Below are 16,216 nucleotides of genomic sequence, written 5' to 3'. Positions count from 1 at the left end.
TATGCACGTAGGTGTGTGTGTATGTGTGTGAGCGTGCGTGTGTGTGTGTGTGTGTAGGACAGGACGCCTCCGACCAGGAGAAGCGGATACCTCAGGACCGGAGCAGCCGCGCCGCGCCGCCTGTAGAGGACGGTGGGCGGTAATGCTGCAGAGGCTTCTGGTCCAAGCTGAAAAAGGCACGGAACATCAAAAACAGTCAAATAAGAACAATAAGCAATCGTGATTGCTCAAAAATTCCTTCTAATTTTTTTAGAATAAAACTTTTGCTTGTTGAAAAAATAAATAAATAAAAATAATAATAACAGTTAAAAAATAAAAACAAATCTGTTAAAAAGGTAAACGGTATTCCAATGTTTATGCATTGTGAGGAAATTTAAAGGGGAGAAATTTCGCCACATAAATAAATTATGCAACAAAAAAATATAAAAAGTTCCACAAACTTTTGAATTATTTGCTAAAGATCAAGTTTCGAAGAAAAAAAAAGCCATTAAGTAGCATAAAAAGTGACATTAAAATGAAAAAAAATATATTGGAAAATTAAATTAAGCTATTAAGTAATCCTCCAAATCAAAACTAAACAGTATTAGGAAGCTACCACGTTACTTTATTCAGCCAAAGATCAATTAAAGTGTAAAATAGTTCGCCAAATAAATGTATCAATTAATTTAAAAACAATAAAAGTTCTATCAAAGTATCAGAAGAACAAACATTGGCGGCAGTAATTTTAGCAAAAGAAAAAAATTTCGCCAACTTCTCATGTTCCGCGAGGAGATAATTCTCCATTGGTTTTAATGTGAATATTAATGGCAAGAAATATAATGCTGTCAAATTTTGTGACGCCAAAAGATTACATATATGTGCGTCACGATGTATTTCAAATCTTGGCGATTATTTTTCATTTTATTAGTTGCCCCCGTATTTGGTTTTTGGTTTCAATAAAATGAAGCTTTTATTGTAGTCAAATATAGTTTGTTCAGCGGATTTTTTTTTTTTTTTTTTATTTTACTGAAACTTTTAACGCCGTTTCCTGGGTGGTTTCATTTACTGGGAGGATTATTGAAACTTTTAATAAATATATAGGTAACAAAACTATATATGTGATAAAACTTTAAATGCTTTCAATGATCTAATTTATTTATTTGTCGAAACAGTATGTTATTTTGTCTTTTTCGTGGGTTTTTAATCAAAACAAAGTAAAATAATTCGCCAAATAAAAAACGAGCTATTAAAATAATATGAGAAATCTCGTAAAAATAATTCTCCATTATTATGTGACATAATCAACAGAACAAATTAACCGAGTCGTAAATAAAAACTGAAAGTGTGTACGTTTTGTAAAATTAGAAAAAGAAGCAAACATACGACGATGTAAGCTTTACTTTTCAATTTTCGCCGACGATGATGTAAGTGCAATTTTTCAGCTTTCGTCAAGTTAAAGAGAAAACTCACCAAGCCAAGCGACATACCTATAACGAAATAATATCAAAAGAGAAAATATGTATTACAGTCTTACCGATATGGTGAGAATAAAACAATTTTGTCGAAATCTAGACGACTGCGCCATTAAATACCTCCTTTAAATATGCAGTAAAATACTACATAATTTATAAACAGCAAGGTTTCCTTCTTAGATATTTTTTTTTAATTTAGAGGAAGAGTAATGTTTGAACCCTTCTCGATATCAACTCACATTAAATGTCTCAAAAAATTTATATGTAATCTTTGGACCTGATTTACTAAAAGTGAGGTCCAAGGCCCACAATGCTTGGAGTCCCCTGTGCTTCAGGGATGCATTTTCCCAGAAGTGAACGATAATGAGAAATAGTTGAATTCTGAGTTGGGACCAGCTTTACCTGAAAAGAAAAAAAAAAACCCTGAAAAACAGCACTGATACGCCGTTTCACCATCAATTCGCCCTGTACTACTCATCGGTTAACCATATCAATGAAATTTTACGTTTAAGATAGAAAAAACGTCCCTTTAAACAGCAGAAATAATACGCATAATACGTTAACTAATGTAAACAAAGAATCGTCCGGTTATACTAAAGCACACTCTTGCGGGCAAGTCGGCGCCTTTGATCTTTTGAGAAATGACTGAGCCTGATAAGACGCGCATCGAGTGAAGCCTTGGTTAGTTGATAGAGGTGCATTGTACCATTAGATTTAGTGTTATGCATAGGATCGACAAGCTAAATTCGATATTACCAAATAATTAATGGCGAGCCAAACTGAGATCCAAAAATCTAGTACAAATTGTGCTTTTGTAAAACTTTCAGGCGTGTGAGTAAAACCTAACTTATTAGAAAAAATTAAGTCGAAAAAACCCTGGAAATATCTGCCCCCAACTTCTACTTATCTGCTATATAAACAAACATTCCTTTAAAATAATTATGAATATCCATATATTAATATGTATAGAAAACCTTTAAAGTATTTTCTTGCAGTCTTTGTGATCTGGGACGAATCATGGATGCTGACCATCTCGTCATTTGCCCTGCTTTTTCTAAAGGCTCTCTTGCGGACTGATACCGGGAAGTCAAGGGCCTATTGGATTCATAGACGTTTGCTACAGTTGCTTTATTATTATTATTTTATTTTATTTTATTTTTATTTTTTTTGTATCTAGTCCACTTGTTTGTATCCTTAATCCAGTTGCTCTATTGTATCTGTAGTTGCCTTAAAATCTTGTCACTAGAAATAAATGTTTTAAAAAAAAAAAGAAAATTAATTTGAATTCTAAAATTTTGAATTCAAATTATATTTTTCGCAATCACGGACTGTGACAGGACCCTACTCATTGGAGTTATTGTTTCTAGAAATGGCTCCTTCCCCCCTCCCCAAGCCTGCCTCTCCTCCTGGGCGGTTACGTGTGCATAGTTGTGCGTGTAAGTGTGTAAGCTTGTGTGTGCGTAGACCTGTGTGTATTCACGTAGGCGTGTGTGAGTGTATGTGTGTGAAGTCGTGTGTGTGTATGTGTGTGAGTGTGCATGTGTGTAGGACATGGACTCCTTTGACCAGGAGAAGCGAATAGCTCAGGACCGGAGCAGCCGCGCCGCCTGCAGTGGGCGGTGGTGCTGCAGAGGCTCCTGGTCCAAGCTGAAAAAGGAGCCATAACATCAAGGACGGTCAAATGAGAACAATAAGCAATCGTGATTGCTCAAAAAAAAATGATATTACAGTAAATTATAAATCGTCTTTTTTCAATTCAGTAAAATCAACTTATTCCTCAACAATGAAAAATTTAATCAAAACGTGCCCATATTAAGCGCCAACATAATCCAGTTGCCTCCATTGAGTGACGTTATATTTCAGCGCTAGGGCCTTCTAAGGCCCCTCGACACATTAGCTTAAGATCAGCCTTTTTAGATCGGAGCGCGTGTTTGAGTGGTTGTCTTTTCTGGCGAGTTATCGCGTTGGTGATTGTTCACTGTAAGCAATTATTAGCGGCACATGAATCTTAATATATAAAAACCAATGTCCTGAGATAACATATATATATATATATATATATATATATATATATATATATATATATATATATATATATATATATATATATATATATATATATATATATATATATATATATATATATATATATATATATATATTGTTACAAATCCTGTAAATAGTAATTATTGTAGTAACGTAACCTGTAAATAGTTTCCCATAATGAATATACAACCCCTTTTCATATGGCAAAAGTATACGATCCCCCTATTTCCTTTTTGTTCATTGATAAAATTTGATAACAGTCTACTATTTTCCAGAAGCGTGTGGAATATTTGAGAGATTTCTTTTCGGTGTGTATATAAACCGTTACGCTGGATAAAGAGGGGAGTTTCGATTGAGATTTCGAACTGAGAGCGTATTTGCTCTGTTTATAGCGAGGCATTTCGCTGTGTTGTTTTCGTATTTGGAAGTAAATACGTGTGTAACCGCTAAGTTTACGGTGTTGAGTGATATTTGCTTAATTGCTGATGATTATTTTAGCAGTTGTTAACGATTTCTCCTGTACATAGTGTAAATAAATTTCCTGTGTTTTTATCAAGAACTGTGTCTTCATTTCAAGAAAGTGGAAGTCGCGCCGAATCCCTTACAATTGGCGCCCAACGTGGGGCTTCTTCTGGACTTTCTTGGAGTAAGTGTGACTTTGGACATTTTTTTCATAAAGACTTTTTGAATTTGAACTTTATTTTTATGGTGATTACTCGCGCAATGGATGAACAATTAAAACAACTTCTTGACGCAATCAACTCTGTGAAGGGTGATATGGCGGCTAATCAAGAACAATTAAAAAATGATATGGCGGCTAATCAAGACCAATTAAAAAATGAATTGACTGCAAATCAAGTACAATTGAAAAACGAATTGGCGACTAACCAAGAACAATTGAAAAATGAATAGGCGACTAACCAAGAACAGTTAAATAGGGATTTAACTGCTAAAATTACTACAAGTCAAGATGAAATAAAAAGTGACCTAACGTCGATGAAAACCATGATGGTGAATCAACTAACCGCCATGGGAGATAAAGTTGATGCTCTGGAAGAAAAATTTGATACTGTGGAAGAGCGTATCGCCAATGTGGAAAATAAGTTGGAAGAAGAAGGAAAGAAATTTACTTCATTTAAGGAAGAAATAATTAAAGACATGGAAAGGAGATTGGCGACCGCGGAAAGCAGCTCTGTACAGTTTTGCGCTCCCACATCTGTTGCTCGACCGTCCATTAAACTTGCCACATTTGATGGGAAAAGTTCGTGGCAGGTGTACAAGACCCAATTCATCATAGTGGCGGAAGTGAACGGATGAGACTCTGCTACCAAGGCCTGCCATCTTGCAGCATCCTTGAAAGGTGACGCAGCGGACATTCTCCAGACCCTTCCGGACAGCCAGCGCCTGAATTTCGCCGCCCTCACATCTGCGCTGGAGCTTCGCTTCGGTGAGAAGTGCCAGAAAGATTTCAGCCAACTCCAGTTGAAGTCCCGCTTCCAGAAAACCGGGGAAACCCTGCAAGAGCTAGCGGCGGATATCGAGAGACTGTCGCATCTTGCTTTTTGCGACTGTCCTGCGGATGTTCGAGACAACCTGGCACTCAACTACTTCTTCGACGGAGTTCGGAATCCGGAAATCCAGAAAGCTCTACGGATGGCGGATGTCAAAGACCTGAATTCTGCTGTTGTGTATGTGATGAGAAACGAGGCCGCCCAAGAAGCAACCCGTGTGGATCGCCATCTAATCCGGACTCAGGAAGCTGATGAGTCTGATTCCAGGTCGTCCCACCTCGTTGAACTTGAGAGACAACTCGGTGACTTGGAAAGACATCTGAGCAGCATAAAAGCCCAAAAGAAACAAGAGCAGAAGTGCTGGAAATGCGGTAGTGAAGGACACCTGCGAAGGAGTTGTCCTGCTCGCCAAGCTACGCGAGGGAAAGAAATCACCTCCACCACAGCTCTGCAGATTTCCTCTACTAGTAGTGGCAGTGATGGACTTTTCATTTACGCACATGTAAATGGGAATCCTTGCAAACTGATTGCCGACACTGGAGCCAATGTGACAATCGTTAGGACAGATGTGGCTCGTGAATTTGGATTGAAACTGTTGTGGACATCGCCACGCGTAAGTCTCCAGACTGTGACAGGTGACAAAATTAAGATTGAGGGTAAAGTGGACTTGGAAATAGTGTTTGAGAATGCCACCTACCATCATACGGCATTCGTTGCGGATATCACGGACCCCTTCATTCTCGGATTGGACTTTTTAAAGAAATACGACTTCACCCTTGACTTCAAGACTAATGAACTGCACTCGATGAGAGAAGACATAGCCATCTTCTACGTTGAAAATGATGTAAAATCCGCTCATCAAATAATAGCCCAAACAGATTTATCGATTCCCTCAAGGTCAGAATCATTAATACCTGGCTCCATTGAGGAAAGCAATAGTTTTCGATTTGGACTCATTGAATACCCTAACCTAAGCAATAATATAAAAGGAGTGCTGGTAGCATCTACGCTTGTGGACCTTTCTAAGGATGTAATTCCTGTGAGAGTCGCCAACGGGAGTGAAAGGCCAAGGAATATCCGAAAAGGTGAAGTGTTGGCAACTTGTACTCCAGTAAACTGCATCATTAGAAGAATCAATTCCCCCAAGACTGTGTCTTCTGAGTCCTTGACATCGAAGTTAATTGGGAGTGCGCCATTATCGAAAGATCAAAGAACTGCTGCGGAACAATTGGTGGAGGACTTCAAGCATCTGTTTTCATCTACATCGGAGGATGTAGGCAGGACGAATTTAACGCAGCATAGGATCTACACTGGAGAACACCTCCCTATTAAACAGCATCCAAGACGACTACCGTTCGCCAAGAAGGAAGAGGTTGAGACCCTCCTGAAAGAGATGAAGGAGAACGATGTAATCGAACCGTCATTCAGTCCTTGGGCGTCTCCCATTGTCTTGGTCCGAAAGAAAGATAGCTCCACCAGATTTTGTGTCGATTACCGGCGGCTGAATGAAATCACCAAGAAAGACAGTTACCCTCTTCCACGGATAGACGACACCTTGGACACTCTTTCCGGACACAGGTGGTTTTCGACCCTGGACTTGAAAAGCGGCTACTGGCAGGTTGAGATACACCCTGATGACCGAGAGAAGACAGCGTTTACAACTGGACAAGGCTTATGGCAGTTTAAAGTGACGCCCTTCGGCCTCTGCAATGCACCAGCTACGTTCGAGCGTCTTATGGAGACAGTGTTAAGAGGACTTTCCTACGAATCCTGTCTGGTCTACTTAGACGATATCATCATCGTGGGACGTAGTTTCGAAGAACATCTGGCAAACCTTAGGAAGGTGCTGCAAAAGCTTAAGGAAGCCAATCTGAAGTTAAGCCCGTCCAAATGTAATTTGTTCCGCCGGGAAGTGAACTACCTTGGTCACATCATCTCTTCTGAAGGTGTACAAACCGATCCAGAAAAGGTATCTGCAGTCAAGAGTTGGAGTCGTCCCGAAAACATCCATCAGCTGCGAAGTTTCCTGGGGCTCTGCACGTACTACAGGAAGTTTGTAAAGGGTTTTTTCAACATTGCACGACCTTTGCATAAGCTGACGGAGAGCAAGCAAAAGTTTGAATGGTCCAAAGAATGCGAAGATGCATTTCTACGACTGAAGGAGGCTTTAACATCAACGCCTATCCTCGCCTATCCTCAGCCTGAAAAATCCTTCATCCTGGACACTGATGCGAGCCACGAGGGCATCGGAGCTGTTTTATCCCGAGAAATTGACGGCAATGAACATGTCATCGCTTACTGGAGCAAATGCTTATCAAAGTCGGAGCGAAATTACTGCGTCACCAGAAAGGAGTTACTGGCCATAGTGAAAGCTGTAGAACACTTCCATCATTACCTCTACGGCCGAAAGTTTCTGTTTCGGACAGATCATGCCTCGTTAACTTGGCTTTTGAACTTCAGGAATCCAGAAGGCCAGATAGCCAGGTGGATACAGCGGCTCCAGGAATATGACATGGAGATCAAGCACCGAAAAGGGTTGTCTCACGGTAATGCAGACGCTTTATCAAGGAGACCCTGTCCTGAGAACTGCAATTATTGTTCCCGAATCGAGAAACAGTATGGAACGACTAGCCCTACTGCCTATCAGGTGACAGTGACTCCAACATCTTCAGAACCTGATCCATGGAGTGACGACCAAGTTCGAAAAGATCAACTTGAAGACCCCGACATAAAACCAATTTTGGAGTTCATGGAAAGTGACAGTCGGCGCCCTAGCTGGCAGGACGTTTCCATTTTCAGCCCTGCAACAAAAAGATACTGAGCTTTATGGAACTCACTCCATTTACGGAACGGCGTACTGTACCGAAAATGGGAATCTGATGACGGCAAAACGTCTAGGTGGCAGTTACTACTTCCCCGATCAAGGATTTCAGATGTTCTGAAAGAAATACATAGTAGTGCGACTGGAGGACATTTTGGTGTCTTGAAAACCCTCAATAAAGTTCGGGAGCGCTTCTTCTGGAGCAAGGCGAAGGATGACGTGGAGAAGTGGTGCCATTCTTGTGACGCCTGTGCTGCTCGTAAAGGACCGAAAAAGATAAGCAGAGGGAAGCTACATCTGTACAACGTTGGAGCTCCTTTCGAACGAATTGGGATCGACATCCTGGTCCTCTACCAAGAACTGCTGATGGGAACAAATACATTCTTGTTTCCATCGACTACTTCACCAAATGGCCCGAAGCGTATCCCATTCCAGATCAAGAAGCTACCACCGTAGCAGAGACTCTAGTCCAACACTGGATCTCGAGATATGGAACACCTTTGCAGATTCATTCCGATCAAGGGAGGAATTTCATCTCTGCTGTGTTTAAGGGCCTTTGTCAAATTTTTGGAATTGAGAAATCTAGGACAACACCACTACACCCACAATCGGACGGCATGGTGAAGAGATTTAACCGCACAATCCTGAATAATCTCTCGCTTATGGTATCCAGAAATCAACAGGATTGGGACAAGAAGCTACCTTTGTTCCTGCTGGCTTACCGCAGTGCTGTCCACGAGACTACCGGATTTGCCCCATCTCAGATGCTCTTCGGACAAGAGCTTCGGCTACCTTGTGATCTCGTCTTCGGTCGTCCTCCGGATGCGCCTTCATCGCCTGAGGAATACATCCAGGATCTCCAGGCCCGGTTGGAAGGCGTTCATAACTTCGCAAGAGAGCGAATCAACATCGCGGCGGAGAAGATGAAGACCCGATACGACACAAGGTCTACTGGACATGAATTTAACGAAGGCGACAAGGTTTGGTTATGGAATCCCATCCGACGGAAAGGTCTGTCACTCAAATTGCAGTCGCATTGGGATGGACCCTACAAAGTCCTTAACCGACTAAATGACGTCGTAGTGAGGATCCAAAAATCACCTAATGCAAAACCTAGGGTTGTACATTATGATCGGTTAGCCCCATACTATGGCCATAGTTCATGAGTATTACGTAAACAACAATGGTTGATAACATAAAAGTTGTAGATAATTTTTGCTTTTAATGTTTAGTAATATTTCTTGTTATTATAGTGTTTCCTTTGGACTATTGGTTATTATTGAATGTGTGTAATTGTGAACTTGTGATAGAAGTTTGGCACCCTTTCTGGGGATTTTACTGCCCGGGACGTGCAGTCCATAGGAAGGGGGCAATGTTACAAATCCTGTAAATAGTAATTATTGTAGTAACGTAACCTGTAAATAGTTTCCCGTAATGAATATACAACCCCTTTTCATATGGCTAAAGTATACGACCCCCCTATTTCCTTTTTGTTCATTGATAAAATTTGATAACGGTCTACTATTTTCCAGAAGCGTGTGGAATATTTGAGAGATTTCTTTTCGGTGTGTATATAAACCGTTACGCTGGATAAAGAGGGGAGTTTCGATTGAGATTTCGAACTGAGAGCGTATTTGCTCTGTTTATAGCGAGGCATTTCGCTGTGTTGTTTTCGTATTTGGAAGTAAATACGTGTGTAACCGTTAAGTTTACGGTGTTGAGTGATATTTGCTTGATTGTTGATGATTATTTTAGCAGTTGTTAACGATTTCTCCTGTACATAGTGTAAATAAATTTCCTGTGTTTTTATCAAGAACTGTGTCTTTATTTCAAGAAAGTGGAAGTCGCGCCGGATCCGTTACAATATATATATATATATATATATATATATATATATATATATATATATATATATATATATATATATATATATATATATATATATATATATATATATATATATATATATATATATATATCAACGCACAGCCAATACCGCTGAAGCCTCAGACATGAAATTTGGCAGGCATGTCCACATGATTACGAAAGTATCCCCTAAGGAAGGATTTTTCGAAATATCAATTAGTTCGGGAGAAATTAATTAAAACCCCTTAATTTCTGTGAAATTAAAACCTGTTATTGAAATTTAAATCCCTTATTTTTGGAGGCTTTCCTCCATTCAAATCATTATTCAGTACTTCATCTCAACTTTTGGTCGATAGCGAATTTTAAATTTGATATTGTTTTTGTTTCTCGCGTGATTCTTCGAGGCTTTTCTCAGGTCAAATAATAATGTTTCTGTCTTTTGCTTTCATTTTTTTCAAAACTAGAAACGAAGTTTTTAAGAACATCATCACAGTGGACTATCCTTTTGAATTGAGAAGAGTGCAGTTTCCTGTAAAAGTTTGCTTTGCAATAACCGTCAATAAGTCACAAAGACAGACATTAAAAGTAGCAGGGATCGATTTAAGAGAAGACTTCTTTTCACACGGCTAATTTTATGTAGCTTGCTCCAAAGTCAGTTCATCAAGCAGATTAATAGTTTTAGCAGCAAAAAAAAAAAAAAAACTAAAAATGTTGTACACAAAGAAGTTTTTGCATAAACATAGGTATAACAATAAAATGTGGATGGCCTGTGTTTGCAAATATAAACAATACTTTAAAAGGATCGTTAATAACAGTTAAATATCCGTTAAGCACAAGGGCATATATATATAAGGAGTCCAGGGGCCCCGGGATCCTCCCAAATTAGAAAAAACTATAGGTAATAAGTAATTTTTACAGGGAATTTTCGAAACTAGGTGCACCAAGCACTGTTAACCCCTGCTAATTCCATTACCCGAGCAAGGCCGGGTACGGGAATGCTAGTAGTTTATAAAATAAAATATTATTTTCTGCAAATTTGGCGAAATCAAAAACTTTGCTGTGGTAACCCAAGCAGTACAACAATGAAAAATCCGATCCAAAATGGCTAAACTTAAGCTGATGCGTCGGCATATCTATATAGTGGCTCTAGGGCCTTCTATTGCGACGGCATCGAACAACCATTCCAAAAAATTTCATTAAAATATAAAAATAATCTCCAAATGCATAAATTAGAGCGTCAAAAAACATTAAAAATTTCATTAAAATGTAGGAGATTGCTCCATGTAAATTACAAGAAAATAAATACCATTGAAATTTGAATTAAACTATGCAATATCCGCAACTGAATTTAACAGCTTTAATGGCTCCTTTATTTAATTCCAATCTCGCCAAGCGATCACGTTATTGTAACAAAACCCATTGATTTATATTTAATAACATTGAATTTTAGTGAATCAAATCTCTATAATATTGGGTTGGCGAAAAAATTCTTTTTGCAGAAACAACTCTTGCCATTTTTTGCGAAAGATACTTTAATTTTACATTTTGATAGAATTTTTCATATTAGTTAATGTTGTCAAATTTGGATTATCTTATATTTTAATGGTTTAAAATTTAATTATTTGGGAGTAAATTTTATTTTGATGTAACTTTTATTCTTGTTGCTTTTTTTTTCATAAACAGCTTAAATTTCAGCAATACTGATCTTGGCAACTTTTTCAAGTAGATAAGCGTTGTTTGTACATTATTGTGTGAAGTGGAACATATTTCGATAATGGAGATTTTGGGCAATAATCATTTAACTATGTAAAAAACGCCAAAAAACACCGATAGCTCTTTTTGGCGACAAAAATTTGGCTACAAATTTAAAAGACTAATAGTCTTTATTATCGAAATCTTCCCCAGCTTGAAAGTTTGAAAAAAATCACATTCATATTTAATTTCAGATTTTATACCGTTTTATTACAGATCATTGTTCAAAATAAAATCACTGATTTAGTTCTCAATTGAAGTTGAATAACTTTCGTTTTAAGACTCTGAGATTGTCTTTTTTTTTTTTTTTTTTGAATCATTATGTTTTAAGGAAGCTGGTATGTTTTTATGTGCTGAACGTCTTTATTAACTTAAAATAGGGCTGAATTTTCTTCTGGTCTTATGTAAATGTTCAAATCTGGATGAAATACGTCTATATTTTAAAATAGCTCATATCTGAAGCAAATTTTGATGGCAAAAGTAAGTTTTGGAAAGGAATGGATCATTCTTCAACAGTAGGAACGGTCTTGCGACGCCTGGATCGTCGTCTGCCTGATGACCTTTTTCTGCGACCGCTGGATCTCCTAGATTGTCTGCGACCCCCGGATCGCTTCCTGGATCGCCTACGGCCTCCAGATCGTCTTCTGCGCGAAGTTCTTGGCGAAGATCTGCGTCTCCTTCTGGCTCTTTCGCCTACTTTGTACTGACCTCCCTCTCGAGTCAGAAGTCCGCGTTCCATCGCATTTTTGACAAACATCTTCAGATCAGCGCTTAACGCATACATATCCAGGTTTTTATTCGTGCTAAGATACTTCTTGATCTCAGAAAGAGACATTCCGTTTCTTCCTCCCAATTTTCGAACTGCATTCATTACAAGTCGTCCGATGCTTTTTGGGGAACTTGTCTGTTTTTTCACATTGCGGCTGCTGGAACCTACTTTGCTTTCGCTCTCGACAGAATTAGTGAAATCCATCCTTGGAGGTTTAAAATTAGCTCTTAAAAATTTCGATGACCGGTTCAAAAAATACTTTGTTACGAAATGGCTATACGAAATTGTGTCGAAGTATGAATTAGTTTAAACGAGAGCTTTGAACGAGGAGACGAGCGCTTCGAGAAGATCTATTTTCTTCTTCGAAAATCTTCAAGGCTTGCCTCTCTTTTGCCAGCTTCATCAATTTTATTTTTCTCGACACCATTTGGTTAATCTTGAACAAAGTTCGTGGTTAGTAGCTCTTTCATTTCACATTTCTTAAGGTCTTTTTACGGCATTCTTGTTTTGAAAAATGGATACATACATATTAGGGTGGGTCAATTTTAACTTTTTTAAAAATTGAAATCGTCTGTGGTGGGAAAAGTTGCGTATTAGCATCAAATATTCGTGTAAAAATTTTTTTGGAAATCAAAATATATTGAGATCCCCAGCCAGCCCTTTGAAGTTTCGCCAGGTATGTACAAATTGACATTAAAAAAAAATAATAAAAATTTCTGATGTATAATGTTTTTCATCGCCTGTGGTGTAAAAAGTTGTGTATTGTTGTCTTATGTTCGTGTTTTATAATTTTAATCACTTACCGGTAACGACAATAATTTCCCCGCACGAATAGAAGGCATTCGCAAAATAGCATGCTAGACGAAAGGTATAAGTTGCTTGCATTGCAACAGGAGTCAAAATAAACTGTTGATCCTCTTCGATAAAAACCTCGACTATGTCCTCTTCCAAAGCTGCTGATTGGTGGGATACCATATATTTGGATGCAGGCTTACTACTGCCGGAAGAAAACGACGCACTTGCTACATTCCAAGTAATCTTCAGAGAACCGGACCATATAACGTAGCTGGTCATGGAAATTGGAGTAAGAAGAGCTCCTAAAATGAACAAAACGAAAAGCAATAAATAACTATCGTGCATTTATTTATGAAGAATTAGAATAACATCATGTTAGGTATGCAATCATGTCCCGATTAACATTTGTGGTCCACTCTCGTATTAGTACGTCTTACGGTGAACAGTTGTATGCAGGTCCGGATCTGCCCCAGAAGATCCGGCCGGCAGTACCGGGAGAGGGGGCACGAAAACCCAAGAAATTGGGGGGGGGGAGTGAAAAAACATTGCAAATATACACTGCTGGCGTCTTAGGAGAACACTACCGATTTTGTTGCAAACGGGCCCAAAATTTATAGATCCAAGCCTAGTTTTATGTGCAAATTATTTGAGCCATAGTAATATTTGATGAGTTATTTGGGCTCCCTTAATATATACAGCAAGTTACTTGTGCTCCAGAAATATATGGCTAGTTATTTGGGCCACTGAAATATATGACAAGTCATTTGTGCCCTGAAAAATGTGGCCAGTTGTTTGTGCCTTAGTAATATGGGGTAAGTTATTTATGCCCCGTAACATAATGGCAAGTTATTTGTGCTCCAGCAATATATGGCCAGTTATTTGTGCCACAGAAATATATCCAAGACTAGTGTAAATAAATTAATTGAGAAAGAAATCTAATGCTGGCTAGTGATTGGGCCATTCCACCGTCACAGCGGGACAAAAAATACGCTTAAATTTCATTAACATTTTGTCATATCTCTTAATATTTTAATGAAACGGGGAGTAAGCATTTTTTAAATCTTTATATTTGATTCAAAGATACTTTTGACACAACCGTATCTTTATTAAACAATTTTGTTATTAAAAAATATATATATTTAGATGCGTCACGTGCGGGACATCCAAAGTCAACCTCTGGTAACTTGCTTATGAATAAGCTAATACTTCTGCTCTATTAATACAGCAACGACAAAATAAATTGTAGATTTTGAAAGCTAGGGTTCCAACGTAAAGGAAACATATCTCATTAGTTTAGAAATAATTATTCAAACCATTGAAAAAAAAAAATATGCATATGCCCATTCCATTGAAAATAGTCATTTTGTCCCGCACGTTACAGTTCCTATATTTCATTAAAAAGAAATACTTTTTGAAGGAAGTTTTTGTTTAAAAAGTCACACATGCGTGTATGATTTCTTGAGCAACAAAATCTTGTTCATCATCCTATTAAATTATTATTTTTTATGAAATATATGAAGCCTTCACGTGCGGGACAAAATTACCGTTTTCCGTGGAATGGGCCAATAGCATTTAACGATTTTAACAGTAAAAAATTAAAGTTATAAGCAATTCGAAAAGTATAGAAAAGAAGCTTACCATATTGTTCAGGTTCATCTTCAAATAAAACTGTTGAGAAAACAGAAAAATAAAGAATTACTTGGAATAACAAGTGTAAATATTAAATTTTATGTTGTAATTCAATCAGAATATTTGTGGAACAATTAAACAGTAAGTAGTATGAGATCAATCATTTTCCAAAACTGTTGAGTACAAAAGACAATTTATTTATCGATCAAAAAAAATCTTACTAAAATGTTTGATGCTCTTCTTGTTACACACTTCCCTTTCTGCGCACAAAAGTATCCTAAATCTTTAAAATTCTTCAACTTTATTTCAGTAATGAAAATTAAGTTTTATCATTCCCTAATCGATACTAATTCATTTTACTGACTTCATAAAATGTTAAATCTTTATGAAGTCATTAAGGTATTCGCAACTCCAATAAACTATAGGGGCACTGCAGCCACTGTCTAATGGCGGATGAAAAAGGTAAAACAAACAAAAGTCGTAACTTATAACTTGCTTTGACGCTTTGTGAATGAGAGTAATTTTTCATCGTGTTTGTGGAAAGTTTTCTCTTCTATTCTTCTGAAATACATTACACCACAAACTGTCTGAAGCTTGTAATTTTTACCCCCAAAGAAAACACGTGGAATTGAATATTTTACCTTTTTCGGAAATATTGTTAATCACCGCAAGGTAGCGTATTCGAGCTCTGGAGTTGCACATAGATAAAGGTGCAAAAACTTTTTCTTAAGCCACGGTTTGTAACTAACCAGTAGTTAGAATCCGTGATTTTTTTGAGAATAAAATGTTGCGAACGAGAAATTCGCTTAACACATTTTTTAAAATTGAAATGGGGTTGTTTCCTTCAGTCAAAAGTAGTACTTTTAGTCACTGAAATTGACAGAATAAGCAAAATAATAATAATAATAATAATAATAATAATAATAATAATAATAATAATAATAATAATAACATGGACCCAGAAAATTCTTTCATTTTTCCAACAGTTATTTTTAATTAATTTTTTTAAATGTCCGATTTTTCAAACGATGCGTGGTCTGGATGACGGCACAAATGATGCTCTTTGGCGCATCTTTGTACCACGTTTCCACGTTATGATAATCAAGAAGTGAATTAAAATTGCGCTTTACGCTTGCCATCAACCATATTGTTGCCAATACACGTGAGTAAAGATGCGAATTAACTATTTTGCTCTGTGAATGGCAACACAGAATGGCATTTCATCATTTGTGATGTCATCAGCAAGAAATGTAAACAATGAAAGCGCACCGATTTAAGTATTTTTTTTAAATATTAAACTTAAACAAATTATTTAAAAAATAGTTAGATCCTATGTTTTTAAGCATGTTCTTTCAGAAAAAAAAAATACTTTAAAAAATTTCTGAAACGACCCCATTGTAAATGTTGGTTGTTTCTTTCTTTTGTTTTTTAATTTTAGGGTTTCTCACTTGTTTCTTTTTATCAGGAAAAGGGGGTAGTGCAGACGATTTTGACGAATACTATTTATTTAAGAAGACATTTTATTTTATTTTATTTTTCTTAAGTATATCTTTTCTTTTCCAATTTTTGGCAACGG

The sequence above is a fragment of the Uloborus diversus genome, chromosome 2 (genome assembly GCF_026930045.1).
Source record: "Uloborus diversus isolate 005 chromosome 2, Udiv.v.3.1, whole genome shotgun sequence".
Taxonomy (NCBI): domain Eukaryota; kingdom Metazoa; phylum Arthropoda; class Arachnida; order Araneae; family Uloboridae; genus Uloborus; species Uloborus diversus.
Note: the sequence above shows the minus strand (reverse complement) of the source record.